The sequence below is a fragment of the Callospermophilus lateralis genome, chromosome 2 (assembly GCF_048772815.1).
Source record: "Callospermophilus lateralis isolate mCalLat2 chromosome 2, mCalLat2.hap1, whole genome shotgun sequence".
Taxonomy (NCBI): domain Eukaryota; kingdom Metazoa; phylum Chordata; class Mammalia; order Rodentia; family Sciuridae; genus Callospermophilus; species Callospermophilus lateralis.
The window spans coordinates 66,310,216-66,333,000 of record NC_135306.1 but is presented as its reverse complement, the minus strand read 5'-3'; positions in this window follow the sequence as shown (position 1 = coordinate 66,333,000).

Below are 22,785 nucleotides of genomic sequence, written 5' to 3'. Positions count from 1 at the left end.
TTCCATGGCCTGGACTTTATTGAAGTCCTTTCCTGATAGACAGAAGACACGCTTGCTGGAGACTGGCAGAATGGCAGTTTATTTTCAAATATGATACAGGAAGTATTGGTGGGACTTTTCCATGGTTAATGTACCCCAGATTAGAAACACCACTTGATAAAGTCTTGCTCTTTGAATAGCTTCCACTACCTTCAGTGCGGCTTAGGAATATGAGTTGTAGTTTATGGTGCATGTCTTAATTCTGAACTAATATTTATACCTCTATTTACAAAACAAGTGTGGAATAGCCAAAGGCATGGAGAGGTCAAGTCCCTGCCTCCTTTAATCCTCTGCAGGGGTAGAGGAGCTCTGATCCAGCAGAACATATTATACTGCGTCCCTGACACTACATAACTTTGGCTCTCCACTCTTTCCCTGCTTTCCACTCTCCTTGGAAGCCTCTGCCCATGAACTTGACTTGTGGGTCCCTTTCTATTCCTTAGGAGAAAGTGTCTTTATTGGCCTTCTCTGTGATATTGTGCAGTGCTCTGCACATTTATAGCTTGCATAAATATTGAACAATAATAAATAACTACAAGGGAGGAAGAATATTATAGGCTGGGGAGAGTGAAAGATGCTGAACTCATCATACGAGGGCCAATCTCAGGCCTCTTGGCTATCTCCTTCAAAGAGATTTGTTTGCCAGCTGTGTTGAGAAATATACTTTCCATATGATGAGCCCAGAGAAGCAGCCAGTTTCCCTATAGAATGCTTTTGGAGCATCCCCAAGAGGACCTGCTGAATAGTTAATGGTGTTTCAGAGAGGATAACCCTGCACGCCTCCTTGGCAACTGGGTTAGAGGAAAGCCCTGGGGATGATGGCTGTAGCAAGACGATGAAATTAGAGGAATGGGATGGATTCTTTTTATTTCACTTTATTTTCTGATTCCATGTGCAAACAGGGCAGCTTTCCAAACATTTTATGGATGCATCGTCGGCTGAGAAGTTCACTTGTTTTTCACTTCACAATGATTTTGGCTCAAGGTGGGCATTTCTTATTTAACATGTAATCCAGGTTCAGTGTGTCAATCAGATGCTATCTCCTCCATCTTAAGAACTGGTTTTTCTGTTTGGTTTACAAACTAGTTAAGAGACAACTAAATTCTTAAATTTGAAGCATAGTACAATATTGAGTAAATGTTTACAGACCTGGGAGATTGAAGAAACTATAATTAAAAAAGGCAATATGCAAATCAATTGGGCTCACATCTTTTGAAGTTCTGCCTGGCTGCCACCCAACCCAGAAACAGGTATTTAGTAAATAAAACTAATGCCTCTTTTATAGCATGATCAATATCTTTGTGTTGTACTGAAAATGTTTCCATCATTTTGGATAGATTGGTTTTATTTACTCAGAATGTCAAATATTATCCATCTTGAAAAGGGAATGAGGTTCTACCTCAAATGTTGAATAAACAAGAATCAGTACTTGTCTTTTCTATGTGTTGCATATATCTCAGTAGACCCTTGTGATCCCCTCCCATTGGGGTTAAAGAGAAGGTGGAAAGTAAACTGGACAGAGGTTAAGAGCAGAAGATAGGTGGATAGAAATGATGGTTTTGAGAACAGCAACTTGATGATGGTCTTTTCGGACATCAGGGCTTTGGAAACATTAACATGTATTTGGCTTCCTGGTGGTAGCTGGTAGCAGCTAGCCCTGCAACTGCGCTAAGAGAGAGACTTTTTTTCTAGAGACCTAGAAGTGTTGGCAACCCAAAATTTGGAGGTCAGATTTTTGAATTACAGCTTTTTCCTCCTGAAATGACATAAGATCAAAATTTTTCTAGCATATCTTTCAATAGTACCTCCCCCAAAAGACTTCTAAGCAGAAAACTCTAGGACCCTTTTCCTAGCATAGAAAAACCATGTCAAGAAGTAGACTAGGAAGATATGGAAGGGGCCTCACATCTTTTTACCCATAAAAGAATATGATTATTCTCAAGCACTTGCTGTCTCAAAAATTTGAAAGAATTTTACAGAAAAGAGAAATCCATCTTAGAAAGATCCTTTCTGATCCCCTTAACTTACAGTTAGTCTCTCCTATTATCTACACTTTGTTGATTTTCTTCATGGCACTTCTTGAAACTTGTAATTATCTTATTTCTTCATATAAATTTTTGGATCTGTTTCTCCTTCAGGAGAGTAGGGATCATGTTTCTCTAATTCACTTTGTATCCTTAGCCCTGAATATATTACCAGATACACAGCAAATGCTCAGCAAAGAACCGTGTACAGGGTAGGCCAGGAAACCAGTATGGTGGTGTTGCTTTGAATGTACAGTGAAGATTTCTGCCCCAGAGTTATTAGCTGCTGCTAATTCCATTACCCATCCTGCCTGTTGAAGTATTAGTTCCCACAGTGGCTTATGTGGGGAACCAGGTAAGAAAATATCAGTCAGTTGGTGTTTCAAATCTATATTATTATTTAAAAAAAAAACACCTTAGAACAGTTTGTGTATTACTCAGTTTTTCACAGCAGAGAGAAAATAGCTGAGAGGAACAGCTTGAGAGGAGAAAAGATTTATTTATTTTTTATTTATTTATTTTTTAGAGAGAGAGAGAGGGAGAGAGGATTTTTTAATATTTATTTTTTAGTTTTTCGCTGGACACAACATCTTTATTTTTTTATTTTTTATGTTGTGCTGAGGATCAAACCCAGCGCCCCGCACATGCCAGGCGAGTGCGCTACCGCTTGAGCCACATCCCCAGCCCAGAGATTTTGGTTCATGGTTTCAGAGGTTTCAGTCCATGGTTAGCAGCTCCATTGCTGAGATGAGGCAGAACATCATGGCAGAAGCATGTAGTGGAGGAAAGCTGCTCCCCTCATGGCAACAGTGAAGTAGAGAGAAGAAGGAAGGGATCAGGAACAAGATAAACCCTTCTAGGGCACAGCTCCATTGACCCACTTCCTCTAATTAAGCCCCACCTCTTACAGTTTCTACTATCTCCTAATAATGCCATCAAATTACAAACCTATCAATGGATTAATCCATCAATGAGGCCAGAACCCTCATACAGTCACTTCCCCAAATCCCCACCTCTGCACATTGGTCCATTGTGGACCAAGCCTCCCATGTATGAGTCTTTGGAGGACACTTCATATCCAAAGCATAACAGTATGTCTTCAGAAACGTTTCCCTGTTATAGAAACAATAAAGTATCTCTCTTACTAACCCCCCACTCATTGTTCCAAACATACATATAAAAAGAACAGGCCATCCAACTTCCTTTCAGTTATTACTGGTAGACAGCAGCAGGCTGTAACTCCATCCTGGAATTAAACAGACTTTGTGCCTGAATGTCTGACTACTTAGAGAAATACTGGAGTTGGTTGTCAATCAGTTCCTTGAGTTAATAGGACCAGAGGCTTCCTCTACCTTGAAGCAAAACAATAATAGAAGAAGCAGTGAATAAAACCTTAAACAAACTGAATAAAATTCTCTGCTTCTAGCTGTTTGTCACCCTCACACATATGACAGGAAACGATATCTTTCCAAACAGACAGTTGAAAAACTAGAGCCCCCATTGAGTTAGATTGTGCCATCTATCTTGAAGTGGCAATTTTGTGGGATTGAGTGGTGTCTCATGGAAACATTCTCTATGTGAGGTTCAAAACTCAACTCCCCAACCCCTGCCTTTGACAGAGGCACTTTCTGTAATTCAAGAAATGATTCTGCCTCCTTTCATATACCAGAGAATTAAAGGGCAGCTTCTACTATGTATGTTGCCCCCAGAATGCATGCCAAGAACATTGCCAACAGGGTGGGGTGGAACACAGAAAACAGTAGTGTAGCATGTGAAGAGCTGAGTGAACCCATCAGCTAGATGCTGGAGTTACATCAGTTTTTTCCCTAAACATCTAGGAATATGAAATTCAGATTCTAAGAGAGAAAAAGTCACTCAATAGTCAATGATATAAAGTTCATTGACTTTATATCATTCAATTCAATATTATTCAATGATATAAACTCCTATGGCAGAGTTTATATTACTGACATTAAGGACTCTGGTTATTTTCATGGCTATTGTAACCAAATTACCTGACTCAAACAACTTAAAAAGAAGAGAAGTTTATTTTGGCTCATGGTTTCAAGGTTTCAGCCCCAGAGTTTGGCCACATTTTGAATTCAGGAAAACACACTCCAGAGTGCTGCATTATTGACCATTCTTCCTTGGTGACCCGAATGGGAGTCATGTTCTCAAGTATTTGGTCAATATTCAAGAAAGATACCATCCAATGACTGACTACAGGAACATAACTCCTTTTCCAGAATCTGGTATTGTCTGCTGGGTCCTCCAGACCCCTGTTGGACATGTTCTGGGTAATGGATACAGGGAAGAATTAAGGAGAATCAAGACTGCCTTGATTTGATTTTCATTAGAAAATCATGGAGAGAGAAAGGATTCCAAAAGGGTGAAAAGGAGAAAAGCCATAGAAGTCAGTGTGGCCTGATTTGGGGGAGGTTTAGAGTGATGAAATAGAGGTTCTTTGGCCAATTCCGGTTACTGCAAGATAATAAGATAAGGAGGTATGGAGAGAGAATTTTAAGAATTTGGTCATACATTATGAGTGAATCATTTTTTTGACATTTTCTGAAGAGATTACAGTATTGTACCGCATAACTCCATGATTATTTTTTGGATTCTGGGAAGTTTGACCTTTGAATGCAAATCTGTGTCCAAACTGGGTCACATGGCAGTAAGAGTGTTTAAGGGTTACACAGTTAGAGACTTACATGTGAATATGATCAGTGTTTCTGTTCTGGATAAGATTCCATATGTGTTAGCCAGCTGTTTTTTTTTTTTTTTCACTGTAACCAAATTACCTGACACAAACAACTTAAAAAGAAGTTTATTTTGGCTAATGGTTTCAAGGTTTCAGTCCATGGTTGGTTGGGCTCCATTTGCTTTGGGCTTAGAGGTGAGGTAAAACATCATGGTGGAAGGATGTGGCATAGGAAAGCAGCTCAGCTCCTGGCAGCAAGAAAGCAGAAAGAGAGAGGAAAGGGGCGGAGCAAGATGTACTTCCACCAGCCATGCCCTACCTACCTACAGTTTTCACCACCTCCTAGTAGTCCATTCAGATTTATCCACTGGTCAGAACTTTCGTGATCTAATTACTTCCTAAAAGCCCCACCTCTGAACGTGCTGAATTGGGGACCAAGACTTTAATACAATGAGTTAAAGGGGAATATTTGGAGGATATGGCAGTTCCAAGCCATAATACCATACATCACTTCAGGGAGATCAGAATTTTCTGTAAGGGAGTTTGTGCTATTCTATGTGGTTTTTTAAAAAATATTATACCAATAGTTTGAAAGTTGTAAATTTATATGTAAGGAAAAAATATTATGAAATGCTTGATAATCAAAGAAAATGATTCTAAAGTAATTATTCTTACACAATGGGATAGCCAAATTTTATTGGTAAAGTGGGATAAAAAGTGAATGGAGGTTGGGTGTGGTGGTACATGTCAACCCTCAGGAGGTTGAGGCAGGAGGTTCACAAGTTCAAGGCCAACATCAACAACCCAGAGAGACTCTGTCTCAAAGTTAAATAAAATAAAATAAAATAAAAGGATTGGGGATAAAGCTCAGTGGTAAAGTACCCCTGGATTCAATTCTCAGTACAAAAAAAAAATGTGGATGATAAAGAAGTCAAATTAGCCAAAATAATAACAACTAGGACTTACTTACAGCCTGTCAATTCTTTAGTGGTTTTCCAGAGGCAAGCAGGGGGCAAATTTTGGTGAAGGCATTTTGGGAAGTTTTGTGTTGTTTATGCCACTAGAATTTTATTTATTTATTTTTATATTACTATTTTGGCCTATGGCATTTACATAGAGGTTTTTTCTTTTTAGGATTTCAGGAGTGATACCATGATTGTGTTTTGATGACATGATATCAGGAGAGAATACAATTCTCAAAAGACCAGGAAGCCTCAACTGGGGTTAAAAAACAGACACAGAAATTTGGACCTTCCGGTGCCAACTTCTTGGTCTTCCCCTAGAATACTTTGAAATTAATTGACCTCCAAGGAGAGATAGATTCAGCCTCTTGAAATCAATTCCAAGATCAGTGCAAGCCCTTTAGGCCTTCCTGAGGCTTCCCTGGATCTACTCTTGTTCTTTCCTTTGCTTCCACCACTGATGAACTCTTTACTGTCCATGTGAGCATCAGTTACCATGTAGGGTCTGTGTGTAGCCTCAAAATATCAGACCCCACAATGTATTTTTTGTCTTTATAGGATGTTTAGCATTTTAAAAGCACTAAGGGAAATTCATGGCAATTTTACTGAACCAGTTAAAAAGGAAGATCATCTTAAAATGATTCTAAATATGACCCCTCTGTCTCAGTTCTCTGCTTTGTTGGACACTGTTTTGCATTGACTATTTTAAAAACTAGGATTTGCAGGCACTATGTTAATTGGTAAACTGAGCTCAATTGGATCTAAGGCGTTTCTGATCAGAAAACCAAATGTAGAACCACTATACCTTACCACATCAAGCAAGGGAACAAATTTGAAAGAAAGATAGTGTCTACTGAACATGCCTTGTGAAATGGATTAGTAAAGGGAAACTATCAGTGAGACCACAGGTCTGTTATGTGGCAACATGCTGTTATTCCACATGCAATACCAGTCTTCTCTGGTTTATGCAAATTACAGATGGTGTAACAACTAACCCTTAATCAAAACTTCATTCTGACTTTTTATATTTCCCCAAAGCTGATTAGAGTCTGTATCAGCTTCAAGATATATCTTTTCTTTGTCAACTTCCCTTTCCTAATTTTAACCTCTTCATCTTTCTGTGCTGTGTTCTGAGTGATTTAACCAATTTCATCTTCCAATTCAATAATTATTTCTTTAATCATATCCAGTTTATTATTTTCCCCCTCTATTGAAGTTTTAAAAATGATTTCAGGAATTTCTATTCATGAATTTATTACCAGATGCTTTTTGTTCTACACCTTCCTATCTTTGTTTCATAGATATGAATAATTTCCTCTTGAAGTTTTTAGAAACACATTTGTAAGTCCTTTCAAAATATCTTATTATTTCTATATTTTTTTTTATTGTTGGTTGTTCAAAACATTACATAGTTCTTGATATATCATATTTCACACTTTGATTCAAGTGGGTTATGAACTCCCATTTTTACCCCGTATACAAATTGCAGAATCACATCAGTTACACTTCCATTGATTTATATATTGCCATACTAGGGTCTGTTGTATTCTGCTGCCTTTCCTGTCCTTTACTATCCCCCTCCCCTCCCCTCCCCTCCCCTCTTCTCTCTCTACCCACTCTACTGCAGTTCATATCTCCCCCTTGTATTATTTTTCCCTTTCCCCTCGCTACCTCTTGTATGTAATTTTGTATACCCCTGAGGGTCTCCTTCCATTTCCATGCAATTTCCCTTCTCCCTCCCTTTCCCTCCCACCTCTTGTCCCTGTTTAATGTTAATCTTCTTCTCATGCTCTTCGTCCCTACTCTGTTCTTAGTTACTCTCCTTATATCAAAGAAGACATTTGGCATTTGTTTTTTAGGGATTGGCTGGCTTCACTTAGCATAATCTGCTCTAATGCCATCCATTTCCCTCCAAATTCTATGATTTTGTCATTTCTTAATGCAGAGTAATACTCCATTGTGTATAAATGCCACATTTTTTTTTATCCATTCGTCTATTGAAGGGCATCTAGGTTGGTTCCACAGTCTTGCTATTGTGAATTGTGCTGCTATGAACATCCATGTAGCAGTGTCCCTGTAGCATGCTCTATTTAGGTCTTTAGGGAATAGACCGAGAAGGGGAATAGCTGGGTCAAATGGTGGTTCCATTCCCAGCTTTCCAAGAAATCTCCATACTGCTTTCCAGATTGGCTGCACCAATTTGCAGTCCCACCAACAATGAACAAGTGTACCCTTTTCCCCACATCCTTGCCAGCACTTGTTGTTTGACTTCATAATGGCTGCCAATCTTACTGGAGTGAGATGGTATCTTAGGGTGGTTTTGATTTGCATTTCTCTGACTGCTAGGGATGGTGAGCATTTTTTCATGTACTTGTTGATTGATTGTATGTCCTCCTCTGACATGTGTCTGTTCATGTCTTTGGCCCATTTGTTGATTGGGTTATTTGTTATCTTGTTGTCTAATTTTTTGAGTTCTTTGTATACTCTGGATATTAGGGCTCTATCTGAAGTGTGAGGAGTAAAGATTTGTTCCCAGGATGTAGGCTCCCTATTTACCTCTCTTATTGTTTCTTTTGCTGAGAAAAAACTTTTTAGTTTGAGTAAGTCCCATTTGTTGATTCTAGTTATTAACTGTTGTGCTATGGGTGTCCTATTGAGGAATTTGGAGCCCCACCCCACAGTATGTAGATTGGAGCCAACTTTTTCTTTTATCAGACGCCGTGTCTCTGATTTGATATCAGGCTCCTTGATCCATTTTGAGTTAACTTTTGTGCATGGCGAGAGAAAGGGATTCAGTTTCATTTTGTTGCATATGGATTTCCAGTTTTCCCAGCACCATTTGTTGAAGATGCTATCCTTCCTCCATTGCATGCTTTTAGCCCCTTTATCAAATATAAGATAGTTGTAGTTTTGTGGATTGGTTTCTGTGTCCTCTATTCTGTACCATTGGTCCACCCGCCTGTTTTGGTACCAGTACCATGCTGTTTTTGTTACTATTGCTCTGTAGTATAGTTTGAAGTCTGGTATCGCTATACCGCCTGATTCACCCTTCCTGCTTAGCATTGTTTTTGCTATTCTGGGTCTTTTATTTTTCCATATGAATTTCATGATTGCTTTCTCTATTTCTATAAGAAATGCCATTGGGATTTTGATTGGCATTGCATTAAACCTATAGAGAACTTTTGGTAATATCGTCATTTTGATGATATTAGTTCTGCCTATCCATGAACAGGGTATATTTTTCCATCTTCTAAGATCTTCTTCTATTTCTCTCTTTAGGGCTCTGTAGTTTTCATTGTATAAGTCTTTCACCTCTTTTGTTAGGTTGATTCCTAAGTATTTTATTTTTTGTGGGGATATTGTGAATGGAGTGGTTGTCCTCATTTCCATTTCAGAGGATTTGTCGCTGATATACAGGAATGCCTTTGATTTATACGTGTTGATTTTATATCCTGCCACTTTGCTGAATTCATTTATTAGCTCTAATAGTTTCTTTGTAGACCCTTTTGGGTCTGCTAGGTATAGAATCATGTCATCTGCAAATAGTGATAATTTAAGTTCTTCTTTTCCTATTTTTATGCCTTTAATTTCTTTCGTCTGTCTAATTGCTCTGGCTTATTTCTATATTCTTGATCATCAGTTTTTTTTTTTTTTATTTGCTGTCTTTCCCAAAAGTAGGCAATTTTTTTTTCAATTTTTTTTTGTCGGATATTATCTTCAGTAGACATTTTCTTTATAGTTATTTCTTATGATTGCTCACCCCTCCTGGCAGAGGATTATAGTGTTGTCTCCATCTGGCCTGAGGGATACCAGCTTAGAAACAGATCCTACTCAGGGTCAGAGCTCTGACGCTGCAGGAGTATCACAACTCCTTCTCCTAACCAGAACAGTGAGTTGTCTGGGTCCCAGTATTGGGAGTGTGTCTAATTCCTCTCTTTCCCATAGGCTGCAGTCTTCCTAACATGAAGGAAATTAGACCTTATAGGTCAGAGAGAGCAATCCCAGATCTTCACCATCTTTGGGACTCATTTGATCTGTGTTCTCCATAGATATGATATTTTAGCTTATGGCTTGACTTTGTGGATATTTCATTGTCTCAGTAAAATGGAATTTTAATTCTATCTTTTAGTATAACTTGCCCTGGGATGTGTGAATGAGTGTGTGTATACGTGTATGTGCATACACATATAAAGAAGTAGAAAGACAGGGACTCCATTCAACCACACATGTAGTGGTTTCTTCTCGTTCCTGATATTTTTGACCATTCAAGGTAATAAGGTAATAGCTTTCCTGGGTACTTGAGCAGAAATCTGAATGTCACCTTAAGGATAGGGTTAGAACTTCTGTAAGAACATATTATTTCTTCAAAATTGGACTTTGGGAAGATATAATTTTTTTTTTACTAGGTCTTCTGGCTTCTTTGAATATGGAATGCAGTCATTAATAATCCTGCAAAATTATTGAAAGTTTTCTTTTTTTTTTAATGTAACAAATATTCAGGTGAGTTGATGCTGATTCCATCACTATATTTCTTGGATTGAATTTTGTGAGACCACAAGGATTCTTCCTATAATTTCCACAACATATTGACATGCATGACAGCAACACTGTATTGTGATTATAGCCAAATGGGTGTGTGGCACCACAGGTGCTGTCCTTTGCTATATATCTGCCACTGGCTGCTCACGCTCCCTTTTGTTAGGGTAAATCATCAGTAGCAGCATGACTCCATCTAAAACTTGAATTAGGTGAAAGAAATTGATTCCATGCCATTTTAAACTTTACAGGATAGCTCCACTCATCCATGTCAGTGCTCTGAAAAGACACAGAGAGTTGTGTATGCAATATGTATCAGGGAGAGTGAGATCCTAAGATGAGGGGGATCAGGCAGCACTATAAGGGCACATTAAAGGGTGACAGGTAAACTCTGCTGTTGGAAACTCCAAGTTCTTTACCACCCCAGGCCCTAGTGAAGAGGACACTCTTCATCCTCTCACAGTACACCTAAGACACAGTGTCAGATTTTTTAACCTCGTATTCTACCTACTTATAAGGTGCAGCTGGTAGAGTTGTTAAAAACAAATGTGAGGGATGCCTGGAGCCCTCCATCAGCACAGGGCTTACTTCTGATGCATAATCTGGCCCTGCCTACCTGGTTATCATCCTAAAATGCTACACAGTCTCTGAACTTTACCTATAAAACCAGATTCTACTTTCTCTGTGTCTCTGCTCATATACTTTCTTAAGACATCTCTGCCACTCTTAATATCCCCAAGCCAGTCTGGCAGACACATACCTGCTTGTCCTTCTCTTGTGCCCAGAGCACTAAGTTTTCCATATTTTCCCTAGTTGTATCAGGCTGACGTAGGGTATCTGTCCTTAAACGCACCTGGTATGCACTCTCCATCAGTGCAAACACCACTTCTAGTAGGTCACAGGACCCTCTGCATCTCCATATTGGGGCATGAACTAGCGTGTGACAGTGAGTAGAGAGAGAGGCAGACCCAGATTGCTGGTAAAACAGCGGCTGAAATTGGACTTGATTTTACTGAAATTCAACTCTCCAAATAGGAGTCACCAATTCATTTAATTTGGTCAAATAGCTTCATTTAATCATATTTCTTAGATGTTTACCAGATATTGAGACATTCAAGTTTGTTAGCAGGCAACATCTAATAATTAACAGAAGGACTTTGTTTTTCTCTAAGTTGTTGGAGCCTTTGGAGAAAAAAGGTGCCTCCCCCAAATACTTGTAGCTCCTGCTCCTCCCTTTGCCTGCCCGTGTTGACTGTTAACGTGGTTGAGTTACATTCATAAACACCTGTGACAGGTGGGTACACTTCAGCACTGGAGCCTCCACTTATCTATGCCAGAGAGGATCATGGGTAACTGAACTCCGAGTGTGAGGAGGAATAATGTCCCTGCAGTCCCCATTTTCACAGTGATCCATGTGGGATAGGAGCCAGGGCTGTGTTGTTCAGCTGCTGTGCTGGGTGGATGCCCTATCTGCTGGTCTGGAAAAGAACCCCCAAAGCACAGAAGGTCTCTTAGGATCTGAGTGTCTCTCTGCACAGACACCCTCTCTGTTTGGCACTGCTGGGGACAGAGGATCAAAGTGATCAAACCTGTGGCTCACTTGTGACGTTTGCTGGAGGAAGCAAAGGGATATCCACTTGCTTAGTTATTGTGGATTTTCAGGGGAACTCTCAAAATGTGGGAATAATTTCCCTCCATGACCTCTCACTAGCACCCCCACTCTGCTTTCCTTATAATTTAGGTGGGATGTTTATCTAGGAATGTTAGTTCTGGGTTTTTAAAAAAATGTGATAAAATTTTTTCTTCATATTCTGTATATTTTAAAATGTTCCTGATAGGTTAAAACAAACACACTAACACTCAAAGGGTCCTAGAGATCATCCAGTTTTTCTTTATAGGTAGGAAAACTGAGGGTTGGAAATACTCCAACTTTGGGGGCTATCATCCAATAACGATATAATTCTAAAAGTGGATGGCTGCTTGTGTTTTCCATTCTCGGACTCCAGGGCTCCTTTGAGTGCCCCAGGAAACGTTACATGTTTGTGGTCATAGAAAGTTTTAGGTTATAATCTCAGTGAAGCAGGGCTCTTAAAAAATATTTAATTAAATTGGTTTGTCCACACTATAAACAAATGGAATCTATCTGATCTGGATTACATAGTATCCTCCCAGAGTGTAACTGACTTTTAGTTTCTGATCTGGATTACATAGTATCCTCCCAGAGTGTAACTGACTTTTAGTTTCTACTGGTGGTCTTTGTAACAACAAATATATCTGTAGAATAGCCAGGCATCTTCAAAGAAAATATTGATGGTGGAAATACATTAATTTTCTTTCACAAAATTTTCCTACTTGAGACAGAGAACAGGAATAAGGAAAATAGAGATGATGTCTACAAGTCTCTGAATATTCCATTTAGGAATATGGAATGATTTGGTGGCTGAAAATTATTCTGTCTCTTTTTCTGATAGAGTTCCAAGTCCTAAAAATGCAATATAGTCATCAGTCCGAAAACTCACAGCATTTGTCAAATTTGTCTATTTTTAAATATCTGCTCTTGGTGGATGGAATTCTCCAGGTCCCAGAAAGTAGACATCATGAGGGCGAATTTCCTTTGTGGTGCTCAGAATTATAGGCGAGTGGTTCAATGAGTATTTTGGTGTTTCTTGAGCTTCTGTATTTTTTGAGCAGAGGGAGTAAGGGGCTGAAACTGGACTAGGGAGGTCTTTAGCAGTTGGAAACCTTGTTCAAACAGAATAAGGAAGACTTCACTTTTGATATCTAACCCCAAGCCAAATAGAATGCTCTAGAAACCTGAAGATTTCTGGTTTAATTGCTGTATCTAAGAGACTAACATATATGCCCACCCCCTTGAAAGCTGTCAATCTAAAATTCTCTTTGAAAGTCAGGGAGTCTGCTTTATACTCAGCAGGTATGAACCCTGGTAGCTCGGTTGTCCAGAGCTCTCAGCAGAAAAGCTTATGCTCTTTGTAATTCCACGTTTCTTCTCCATATCTCTTTGTAATTCTACATTGATCAGTTGGGACATGGAAGCCAAAAGAATCTCAGGCTTTGCCACAGTGCTGCACATCCTAAAAATTATTTGGGGGGAAAATACTGCTGTTTGCTACAGACACTAGGAAGATTTTTTTTTTTAAAGTGATTTCAGAAAGAGATGGGCTTTGGTGATAGTTATAGACTGACTCTTAAGTACCTATGATTATTATTATTTAAGAATGTAGAAGTTGAATTTACATGTATCATAATGCTGAAATCAATCCTTATAATCTGAAAAGGACCCTCTTTTCCGGTAAAGTTAAGGATGCTTATCTCTGAATTCAAGGGAATAATATTTATTGTAAACGTAATTGCCATGTCCAAAGCCATAGTTGATTTCAAGTTTCTACCCACCTCCAAGGTCCTTTAAAGAATAATGGAAGGAATAAATTTCATAGTTTCATTCTTTGGTAGCTACTGGGATAATCATTTCCCAAATAGGTATTATTAAACATTGATTTGGGATAATTAAGCAGAAGAAGGGGACATTTGATGTGGGGCAGTGAAAGATTCCAGAATGCAGACGTTGATAAACCTAGGTTAATAAATGGCAAGGAATAATGTGAGTGACTTGTCAGGTGAGTTACTGAACTTCTCTGGATCTCAAATGTGCCACCTGTGAAGTGGTACTAATAAAACTTTTTTCATAGTGTTGTTCTCAGAATTCATTGAGAGAATGATTGTAAAGCAGCAGATGCATCTTAACCTAAAGGGACACTGTGGCCAGCTCACTGGGTATTTCCATAGGGACCTGTTTGAAGAACTCAAGGTCGAGATCTCTAGGCAGCTCAACATGTCCAGTGTACAGAAAACTCCAAGTATATATTGTTTTTAGGTTTATGAGTTCTTGTTCACCCAGTTGGGATCCCTGAGATAATGATTTTGGGTTGGGTGAAAGATCTGTCCCTAAATTCAAGGAAATTAGCACTTTCCCAGCCTCTCCACACAGTGCTGTTATAGGTGTTGCTCCCGTGCTGATGTTTAAATCTAACTCCAGCAGTGTGTGGGTTTCCAAGTTAGAAAACATGCTTTATATTGTATGATTCCTCATATCCAATACCTTCTTGAAAGAGCTACAATCTACATTTAACTCTATGGAAGTTCAGCAAGGTAATCCACTGGCATTGAGCAGAATGGGTAAATGTGAGAGTGAAATGAAAAAACAAATAATGGGAGGATCCTGAAGAGAGGGGAGAGGGGTCTCCCACACAGTGTTTCTCACTGGTGTCATGGTGGTATTCAGTTGGCCTGAAGTGGGGCTCAGATGGGTGCAGCTGTGGTGGGGAAGCCCACTTAGCCAAAGCAGGAAAAGCCACACACTGGTTGTTTTACTTTCAAGTGAGATTGAAGGGAAAGTCAATCTCTCATATTAGAGAAGGAGAAAATTGTTAACATTTATTATTTATCAGCTTTCTCTTTCCCTTTATTTTAAAGTCTAAGTGGGGCCATTTTTCTTTAACATGCTTCATCTGATTGAGAAATACAGGAACAATTTTGCAGGTGGTTTTTCAATTTCAAGTGGCCTGTTTAAGACAGGTTCCATTTATTCAATAATGCATACCTTTTAAAAGGCTATAGTTAAGAATTTCTTAAGGTCATTGCTTGAAAAGGAATGAGTTGGTGACTCTGCATTCAAATATTGCTTTTATAACCACACAGCTTTTTGCTCTTACAAGAAATGATTTTATTCAAACATCATCAACAAATACTCTTGGTAAGGGTCATATATACAGTGGGACTAACTTTCCCCTGGGGGAGTTATTTCATTGAAAATGATCTGCTGTGGCTTAGTCCTTGCTATAGGTGATATCATGGTCGAATAGAAAAGCATTTAAAACACTGTCATGTGTCATTAAGGAATATTTACACTGTGGGACTGTTCTTAAGAAAACCTGAGTACTTTTGCAACTGAGTTATAAACAGAACAAATTCGGCCTAGATTTAAATAGAGAAAGAAAAAAATACAGAATCCATGTTTTTAGAGTTCACATGTACCAAATGCTAAGTTATCTGTGAAAATTGGCTAGACTTAACGTATTAATTTCATCCACCTTAAATCTGAGCTTTGAGTGATGTTAAAAATGTAAAGCTCCCAAGAAAACACATAATGTTTTCTTGAAAATGTCTTAATTTTTGCAGTTCCTTATATTGAGAACTCAAGTTGAGATACATAGATACATTTGAATAATTCTAAAAGAAAGATGAAACTAGGAAAGGAATAAAATAAACAACAAAAATCAGCTTTTCCTTTCTGCCCTCTTATTTGAGGAGAAAGCCTGGAAAATGTACTCAGTATAAACCACACGGGAAAAAATATCATTTCAGTTGCAAACTGCCATTATTTTTTAGCAATGTAAGCACATTGTATGACCATGCAGGGCCTGAATCGCTTGCCTGTTTAAATACTGCAAACAGGCAACAACCAATGAGATGGAGCGATAAAGACAGACACACTGCCCCAGTGCAGATATCATCACCCGGCCCATGATTGGGAGGCCTTGAAGCAGCACTGGCATTTTGGACTTTTTGCAATAATGAAGGACCACTGCCACCTGTAGTCAGCTGCAAGCATTAGCGCTGACGTGCTGCAGGCTGCAGGCCAGGGGAGGTATTAGTTCAAGCTATTAGTTCAACCATTGGGCAACCTGGTGAGTCTGAGATTCCAAAAATTTTCTAATAAAAAGTGTTTCATGGATACATTCATGTCCTGGGTGAGGCTTCTCCCACAAATCAATAGCCAGCCTTCAAACCATATGAAGAATGTGATTATTGTGTAATAATATAAAAACACAGAGTAGATATCTTAAACTCAAAAGTTTTCAAGAGACAATTAAATCATGTAGCTATAAAGGGAAAAATGTGATAGAGGTTCTGAACTGAAGGAATGATGCCCCACTTTAGAGATATTAAATTTTATTTTTAAAGTAAGACTATATTCCATCAAGCAATACATATTTGTAGTTCTGATTTAGCTTGCAACTCTCTTGTGCTAGTGGTCAGCAAGTGAATCTGCAAAATCCTAGCAGACATTTGTGTGCTCAGGAACAAAGGTAGAAACATACTTTGTTCAGTCATTCATTTAATGTATACATTCAAGTTATTCACTGAAAATATTTCTTGAGTGCTTGTTTTATTCTAGGTATCACTACATATTGAAAGAGAAGCTGAAAAAGTGAATATTAAAAAATAAATACATAAATAGAATCACATTTGTGATAAAATGTAATGAATGAAAATCCCAAGCAACTGTAAGAATGTACATTGCAGTTCATAAAATTTGCTTGCTTGTAAATCACATCACTATTTTAAACCCAGTTGCTTTAGTCAGCTTTGCAACACTTTGACCAAAAGAACCTGACAAGAACAACACAGAGAAGTTTATTTTTGGCTCGCAGCTTCAGAGGTCTCAGTCCATAGATGGACTGCTTCACAGTTCTGATCCCAAGGTGAGGCAAAACATCATGGTGGAAGGGCATGGAAGAGAAAAGCAGTTCAGGGCATGTCAACAAGGAAGCAAAGTGAGAGAGCTCTGCTTACCAGGGACAAAATACAAATCCAAAGGCATGTCACCTGTAACCTACCTCCTTCAGCCACACCTTACCTGTCTTCAGTTACTGCTCAGTCAATCCATATTAGTAGAATGATCCACTAATTAGGTTAAGGCTCTCATGACCAAATCATTTCACCTCTGAAATTCTTTCATTGTCTCATACATGAGCTTTTGAGAGACATCTCACGTCTAAACCATAGTAACAGTCATGCAACCTTTAATGACAGGGATGCATTCTGAGAAAGGCATCATCAGGCAGTTTTGTCATGAAACTGTGTGAACATCATGAGATAGTGTTTTTTTTTTTTTTTTTTTTTTTTTTTTGGTACTGGGAATTGAATCCAGGGTTGTCATCTACATCCCAGCCCTTTTAATTTTTTTTTTTTTTTTTTTTTTTTTTACTTTGAGACAGGGTCTCATTGAGTTGCTGAGGCTGGCCTTGAACTTGCAATCCTCCTGCCTCAGCCTCCTGAGCTGCTGGCATTATAGGTGTGTGCCACCACACCTGTCTGTGAAGTATTCTTACACAAAGTAAGAAGGCTGCAACCTCACCAGAATCCTGTGGGACTATTACCTTATATATTGTCTTCCATTAACCAAAACATTTCTATGAAGTTCAGGACTATACTGCTAAGAAAGGTAAAACCCTGCCAATTAAGATAGAGCTCTATGTGTTCTCAGTATTGACACATTTTATTTTAGACGTATGGAAAGAGTTCATTTTCAGCTTATTGTTTTTAAAATAATAAATCACCTTGTGCCTACATAAAATGGAAAATGTAAAATAAAGCATTTTAAAAAGCATTTTCATGTTGAAAGCTGTATTCTTTTGAATCACGTTTTGATTGAGTGTCATCAATATCTGCAGTTTTCTAAAGAGCATCATCATCTGGCCATCAGGATTTTCAGGGAGCAGCAATTCCTAAGAGTGCTCTCTATCCCCTGTGAGGTTTCCTTCCCAACGCTGACACCAGTTCTCAGGGTTTAGAGGCTGGTACCATCTTGATCTCACCAATGGGTACCTACAAGTGCTTTTCAAACATCAGCCAGGACTAACATTCTTTCCTCAAGTGGCTCTCAAATGGCTTTTTACCCAGAAAGGCAAGGGCTTTGCTGTGAAAGGGCTAGCACCCTCATTCACTATGTATGTAACAGCAACCATGTCAGGGCACCCACCTGACCAACGAGGCTGGGAGACCCCATAGTTAGAAAGTCACATCCTAACTTCAGCGATGTGAGAGCATAAAAATAATCAACAAAATACAGTCACACGATGATCTGGCTTGGTCTTCAGGGTCAGTGGTTTTCTCTCGAAGGAGGTGACATTTAGGCTTAGATTTGAAAACCAAGAAGTTATTTAGAAGATGAGGTGGAAGAGTGTATCCCCGAAGAAGTAGGTTGGATTATGAGGCAGATGGCTAGATCAGAGCACCCAACTGCAGGATTGCCCAAGCATCTCCAGATTAGATGAGAGGCGGTACCTGCCTCTCAGCTTTATGCACGTGAGGGCTTGTCTTCCTGGAGATATGTGAATAGGGTGTGCATTTACAGAAGCTGGTGGCACTTCTGAGTGAAAATAAAATAAAACCCCCACTGGTCTGTTTCTCTTCAGTGCTTTTACCGTGTACTTCCAAAAGCTTCTTGGTACAACTATATGTTTAGACCTGGCAGTGACATTCACCTGAATTCCCAGACCGCCTCATGCATGGTGACAGTGTGGTAGTGTAGCGTATAGTGTAGAATAAGTGACAGTTTCTGGGATCAAAATGTAAAATTCTTTTATTGTTCCCTCCTCCCCTTTAAGAATTTGTCTTGTTTAATAATTGAGAAAGCTGCAGAGGCAAAAGTTAGAGAACAGAGGAAGAGAGGCCATATCTTTCTGAATATTGATTTCACTTTGCCCAGGAGAAGTAAGGTGTATAGAAGCTATTTATGTAAACAATCTATAGTGACAGAAAATCAGGTTCAGCCCTTCTCATTAGTATACAGGTAGAACAAGTATTTAGAGGGTAACTGTTTGAAGGGGCCCCAGAGCCTGGGTCTCCCAGGCAGGGAGGTTGGTCAGCTGGGAGGAACCAAGTAAATGGTGGTACGGCTGTGACGTGGAAGATGCGGGGTTTGGGGAGTGGAGGCCAGTTTGAGGGTACAACACAAACACCCATGAGGGGTTTTGGTCTTTATCCTAAGGGAATTTGGCAGTTATTAAAGGGGTTTAGGCAGTCAAATGACAGGATCATATTTACATTTCTGCTCCAGCTGTAAAGCAAATGGACTGTTGGGAGAGAATCATTTTCTCTCTGACCAAAGCAGAATTCTTCATTCCTGCAGGAATCTGGATTTCAAACACTGGTGGGCCTCCTTTGGGGGTTTCCTGAAGAGGAGTACATGGAGACTGTTAATCATGCACACAACATTTGGAAATTTTACATCACTGAAATTGACAGTTAAGCTACAATAACAATAATAATTCTGTAAGCAATCAGATCCCAGTTAAATGGATCTATCAGTGGCTTTCTTTCTTTCTTTTTCTTTTTTTTTTGGGGGGGGGGTAAGTGAATGGGATATAAACAACAAAATTAGCATTTGAGAGCAAGAGAAAATTTTGTGTCTCCTAGAGTGAGAAGAAATTTTGCTCAATTTCTACTAACATCCCCCTCGGGTAACACCAGTACATTGTCAGTATGAGAAATAAAAGTATGGACACAGCATTAAACCATTAATGATGGCTTTGATTTAGTTGGTGGTAACTGCTTCCATTTGTTGGAGAAAGGTCAAATTCAATCTGAAAACTCCCAATGACAAAAGTTATGATGAAAGTGGGTTTTTTGCCTTTGTTTGCTTCATTTTTTAAAGTGGGTTTTGGCTAACTAGTAATTCCACTCAAATACCTCTGCACATAGCATTTGCCTAGGTACTGTACTCATTTTATCTTTTAATTATTTTAAAAACTTTTGTGATAAGTATAGGATTTCCATTATACACCCTTTACCTAGGTATTCCAATTAAATGAGAATAATTTTAATAAATAAATAAATTTAATAACACTGATGAAAGTTAATACTATCACAATGCTTATTATGCATCAGAAATTCATTTAATCTTTATAAGTATCATGGGATAAGGAACTATTATGACCTAATGGTTATAGACTGGGCAACTAAAACACAGAGAAGTTAGGTAACTTGCTTAGGGCCACACAGCCTGTAGAGAGCAGTGGAGCTGGGACTTGGGTTCAGGGAGTCTGGCTGCAGAATCTGTACACTTAACCTCTTTCCATATCACCCCTTTAAAATTAATGCTGTTTGAAAAGTCAGTTCATGACATATACAGAGCAGTATATACAATATTTTTCTTTTGAACAGTTTCATAAACCCCTTTAGCTGGGTCACCCCATCATAAAAATATTGGAGATTTTTGAAACTGAATCCAACTTTATGGTACAAGATGAGTAAGTTTAAAAGCAAGCAGATGTTTGCAAAGCATATAAAATTCAAAATTGCTCTACACTCGATGATATTTGGAACACAGGCATAATTCTTTTCAAATATGATTTTTATCTGAATGGTGTCCCTTAAAACTTCATTTTAACACCCAAATGATCCCCAGCTGTTGGGGTAGATTGGCCCCTGCTGGGTTTGTTTCCCAACACTTCCCATATTCCACCATAAATATTCATGGTGCAGTACTCCTGCTACCCAAAGGAGGCCAGGATCCGTTTGTATGAACTCCTCTCAACTGGGATTAGCATCTTTCACCTATTACCCAACTTCTGAATTATGGTTTTGTTCTGCCATGGTCTCCATTTTCTGTAGTTTGGCTGATATCTGAGAAGACTGAAGAAAACATGAAGTGTTAAAGAAACTTCTAATCCCAGGAAGTTGGCCCAAGGAGTATACAAAATCAATTTTTAAAATATGAGATCTCATTCAAACTTTACACCTCCAGATCAGTGTGAAACAAGGGTTTTCGTTGCCAGATTTCCCAGGCAACGGCAGTGCCTCTGTAAGAGGTCTGCAGACTTAATTTCTGGGGTCAGAGGTGGGCTTGAGGGAGTGGTGAAATAGAGGCTACAAAAAGGATGATATTTTTCCATATGATTTACATTTGAATATATTTAGAGCCCAGACAACACTAGGAGTAAATCTACTTTGTTGTTGTCAAAGCCAACAAAACATTTGGGGTGGAGAGGTGACAGGAGAAGTGTGTTTCCTCATCTCTTAGGTTCTCTCTCCCTCTCCTTTTTAGTTGGTTCTTAAGTCAGACCTACTCTTTACATACGGCATATTTACGACATGCCTTATGTACGCAGAAGGGCCCCTGAGTACATACAGACCAAAGTCAGAAAAGTCTGACAACTTGCCTCGTCACTGGGAAGAACAGTTGACCTTCAACATTGTACTTGGGTTCTTATGTCAATTTGGCACTAATTAGATACGAATTGTGTAACTTCAACATAATACTTATCTTCTTGAAATCTCCATTTTTCCACTTGTAAAATAGAGGGAGATATTAGTTACAGAATATTAGTTACAGAATAAAGCCTCAATAAGGTGTGTGGATAGAATACTCAGCACACATGGGCTCCTGTCCTCCTCCAGTGGCACTGCTCATGTGTTGGAGGAAGAAACAGTGGTCCTTTCCATGGTGGACACGATGGTTGTGTTCTGCATTGCATGGCTTTGCCCTGCTGCACAATGGCAAGAGGCTGGTCTCAGCGTTTCGGAAATGTCATCTGATTCTGCAGAGGTTTCTGCCAGGATCTGAGTGAGTTGTGAGAAGGCACAAACAGAATAGATCATACTTACCAGGTCTTTCTCCAGATGTTATTCTGTTTACTTTAAACCCTATTGGAACCCAGTGATTTTGCCAACTGCTCTTCAACCCTGCCAACATTCTAGTTCATTTGGGAAGTGCCAGAAAAACCACTACTCATGTACAGGACAGATTATGGAGATCCTGGACATGGACCTCATAAACAGACACCGATTGACACTGCACTACCCAAGTCAGAAGAAGTGACTAGGATAGAATCAATAACATAAAAAAACTAGAGGCAGCACACTGGGGTCTAGCATGTGTGATGGACTTGCAATTAGCTTGCTGGGATTTGATTCCTGTCTCTGTTGTGCCTAGGATTAATACATTGGGAAACTCGCTAACCTTTCTGAACCCAGAATTCTATGACGTGCCTCATAAAGTCTTTAAAGGGATTAAGTGAGATAGTTTGGGTGAAATATGTAGCACACTAAAGAGTGTTGTCACAAAGTACTCAATTTATATTAGCTTAAAAACTCGTTTTGAAAGAAGCTGAGAGTGAATATTAGGTTCATATCCCATATTCATAACCATGAGCACTTAATTAACCAGGATGGCAGGGACACGAGGGTGAATGTAACCAAGGTGTAGAGTATATATGTATAATATGTCCTTGAAAAAATGGAGGTTTTTAAAAAAATGTTCTTGCACATATTTTAAAAGGGGTTTAAAAGTGGGTTTCTCTGTGTGTGCATCTTGAAGGTGCATCTGTGCATCCCAAGATGTGTGTGCATGTACAGGTTGCTTTGGGGTATGAAATAGCAGTTACTATATGCAGAACCTAGTGTCACTTGCAATTCTGCTTCTTAAGTATGATTGTCACCCACCAGGCAGAGCTGCTATTTCAATCCAGGCATCTTCAGGCTTGTCCTATTATTTTCAGCTCTGCTTAACTGTGTATTTGGAGCATTTCATCAGCTTTCTTTGCTTCCAAGTACTTCACTATAGTCCCTCTTGGGTTGTCTCATAGTCTGCTGTGCTATGGGGAGTTCAGCCCAGTGGCACAGAGAGCATTGCTTAAATACATTCCAGTACCTTTGGGCATAACATCCTATTGCTTCTGATATGAGAAACCTGGCAAAATGGGATCAGACATTGATA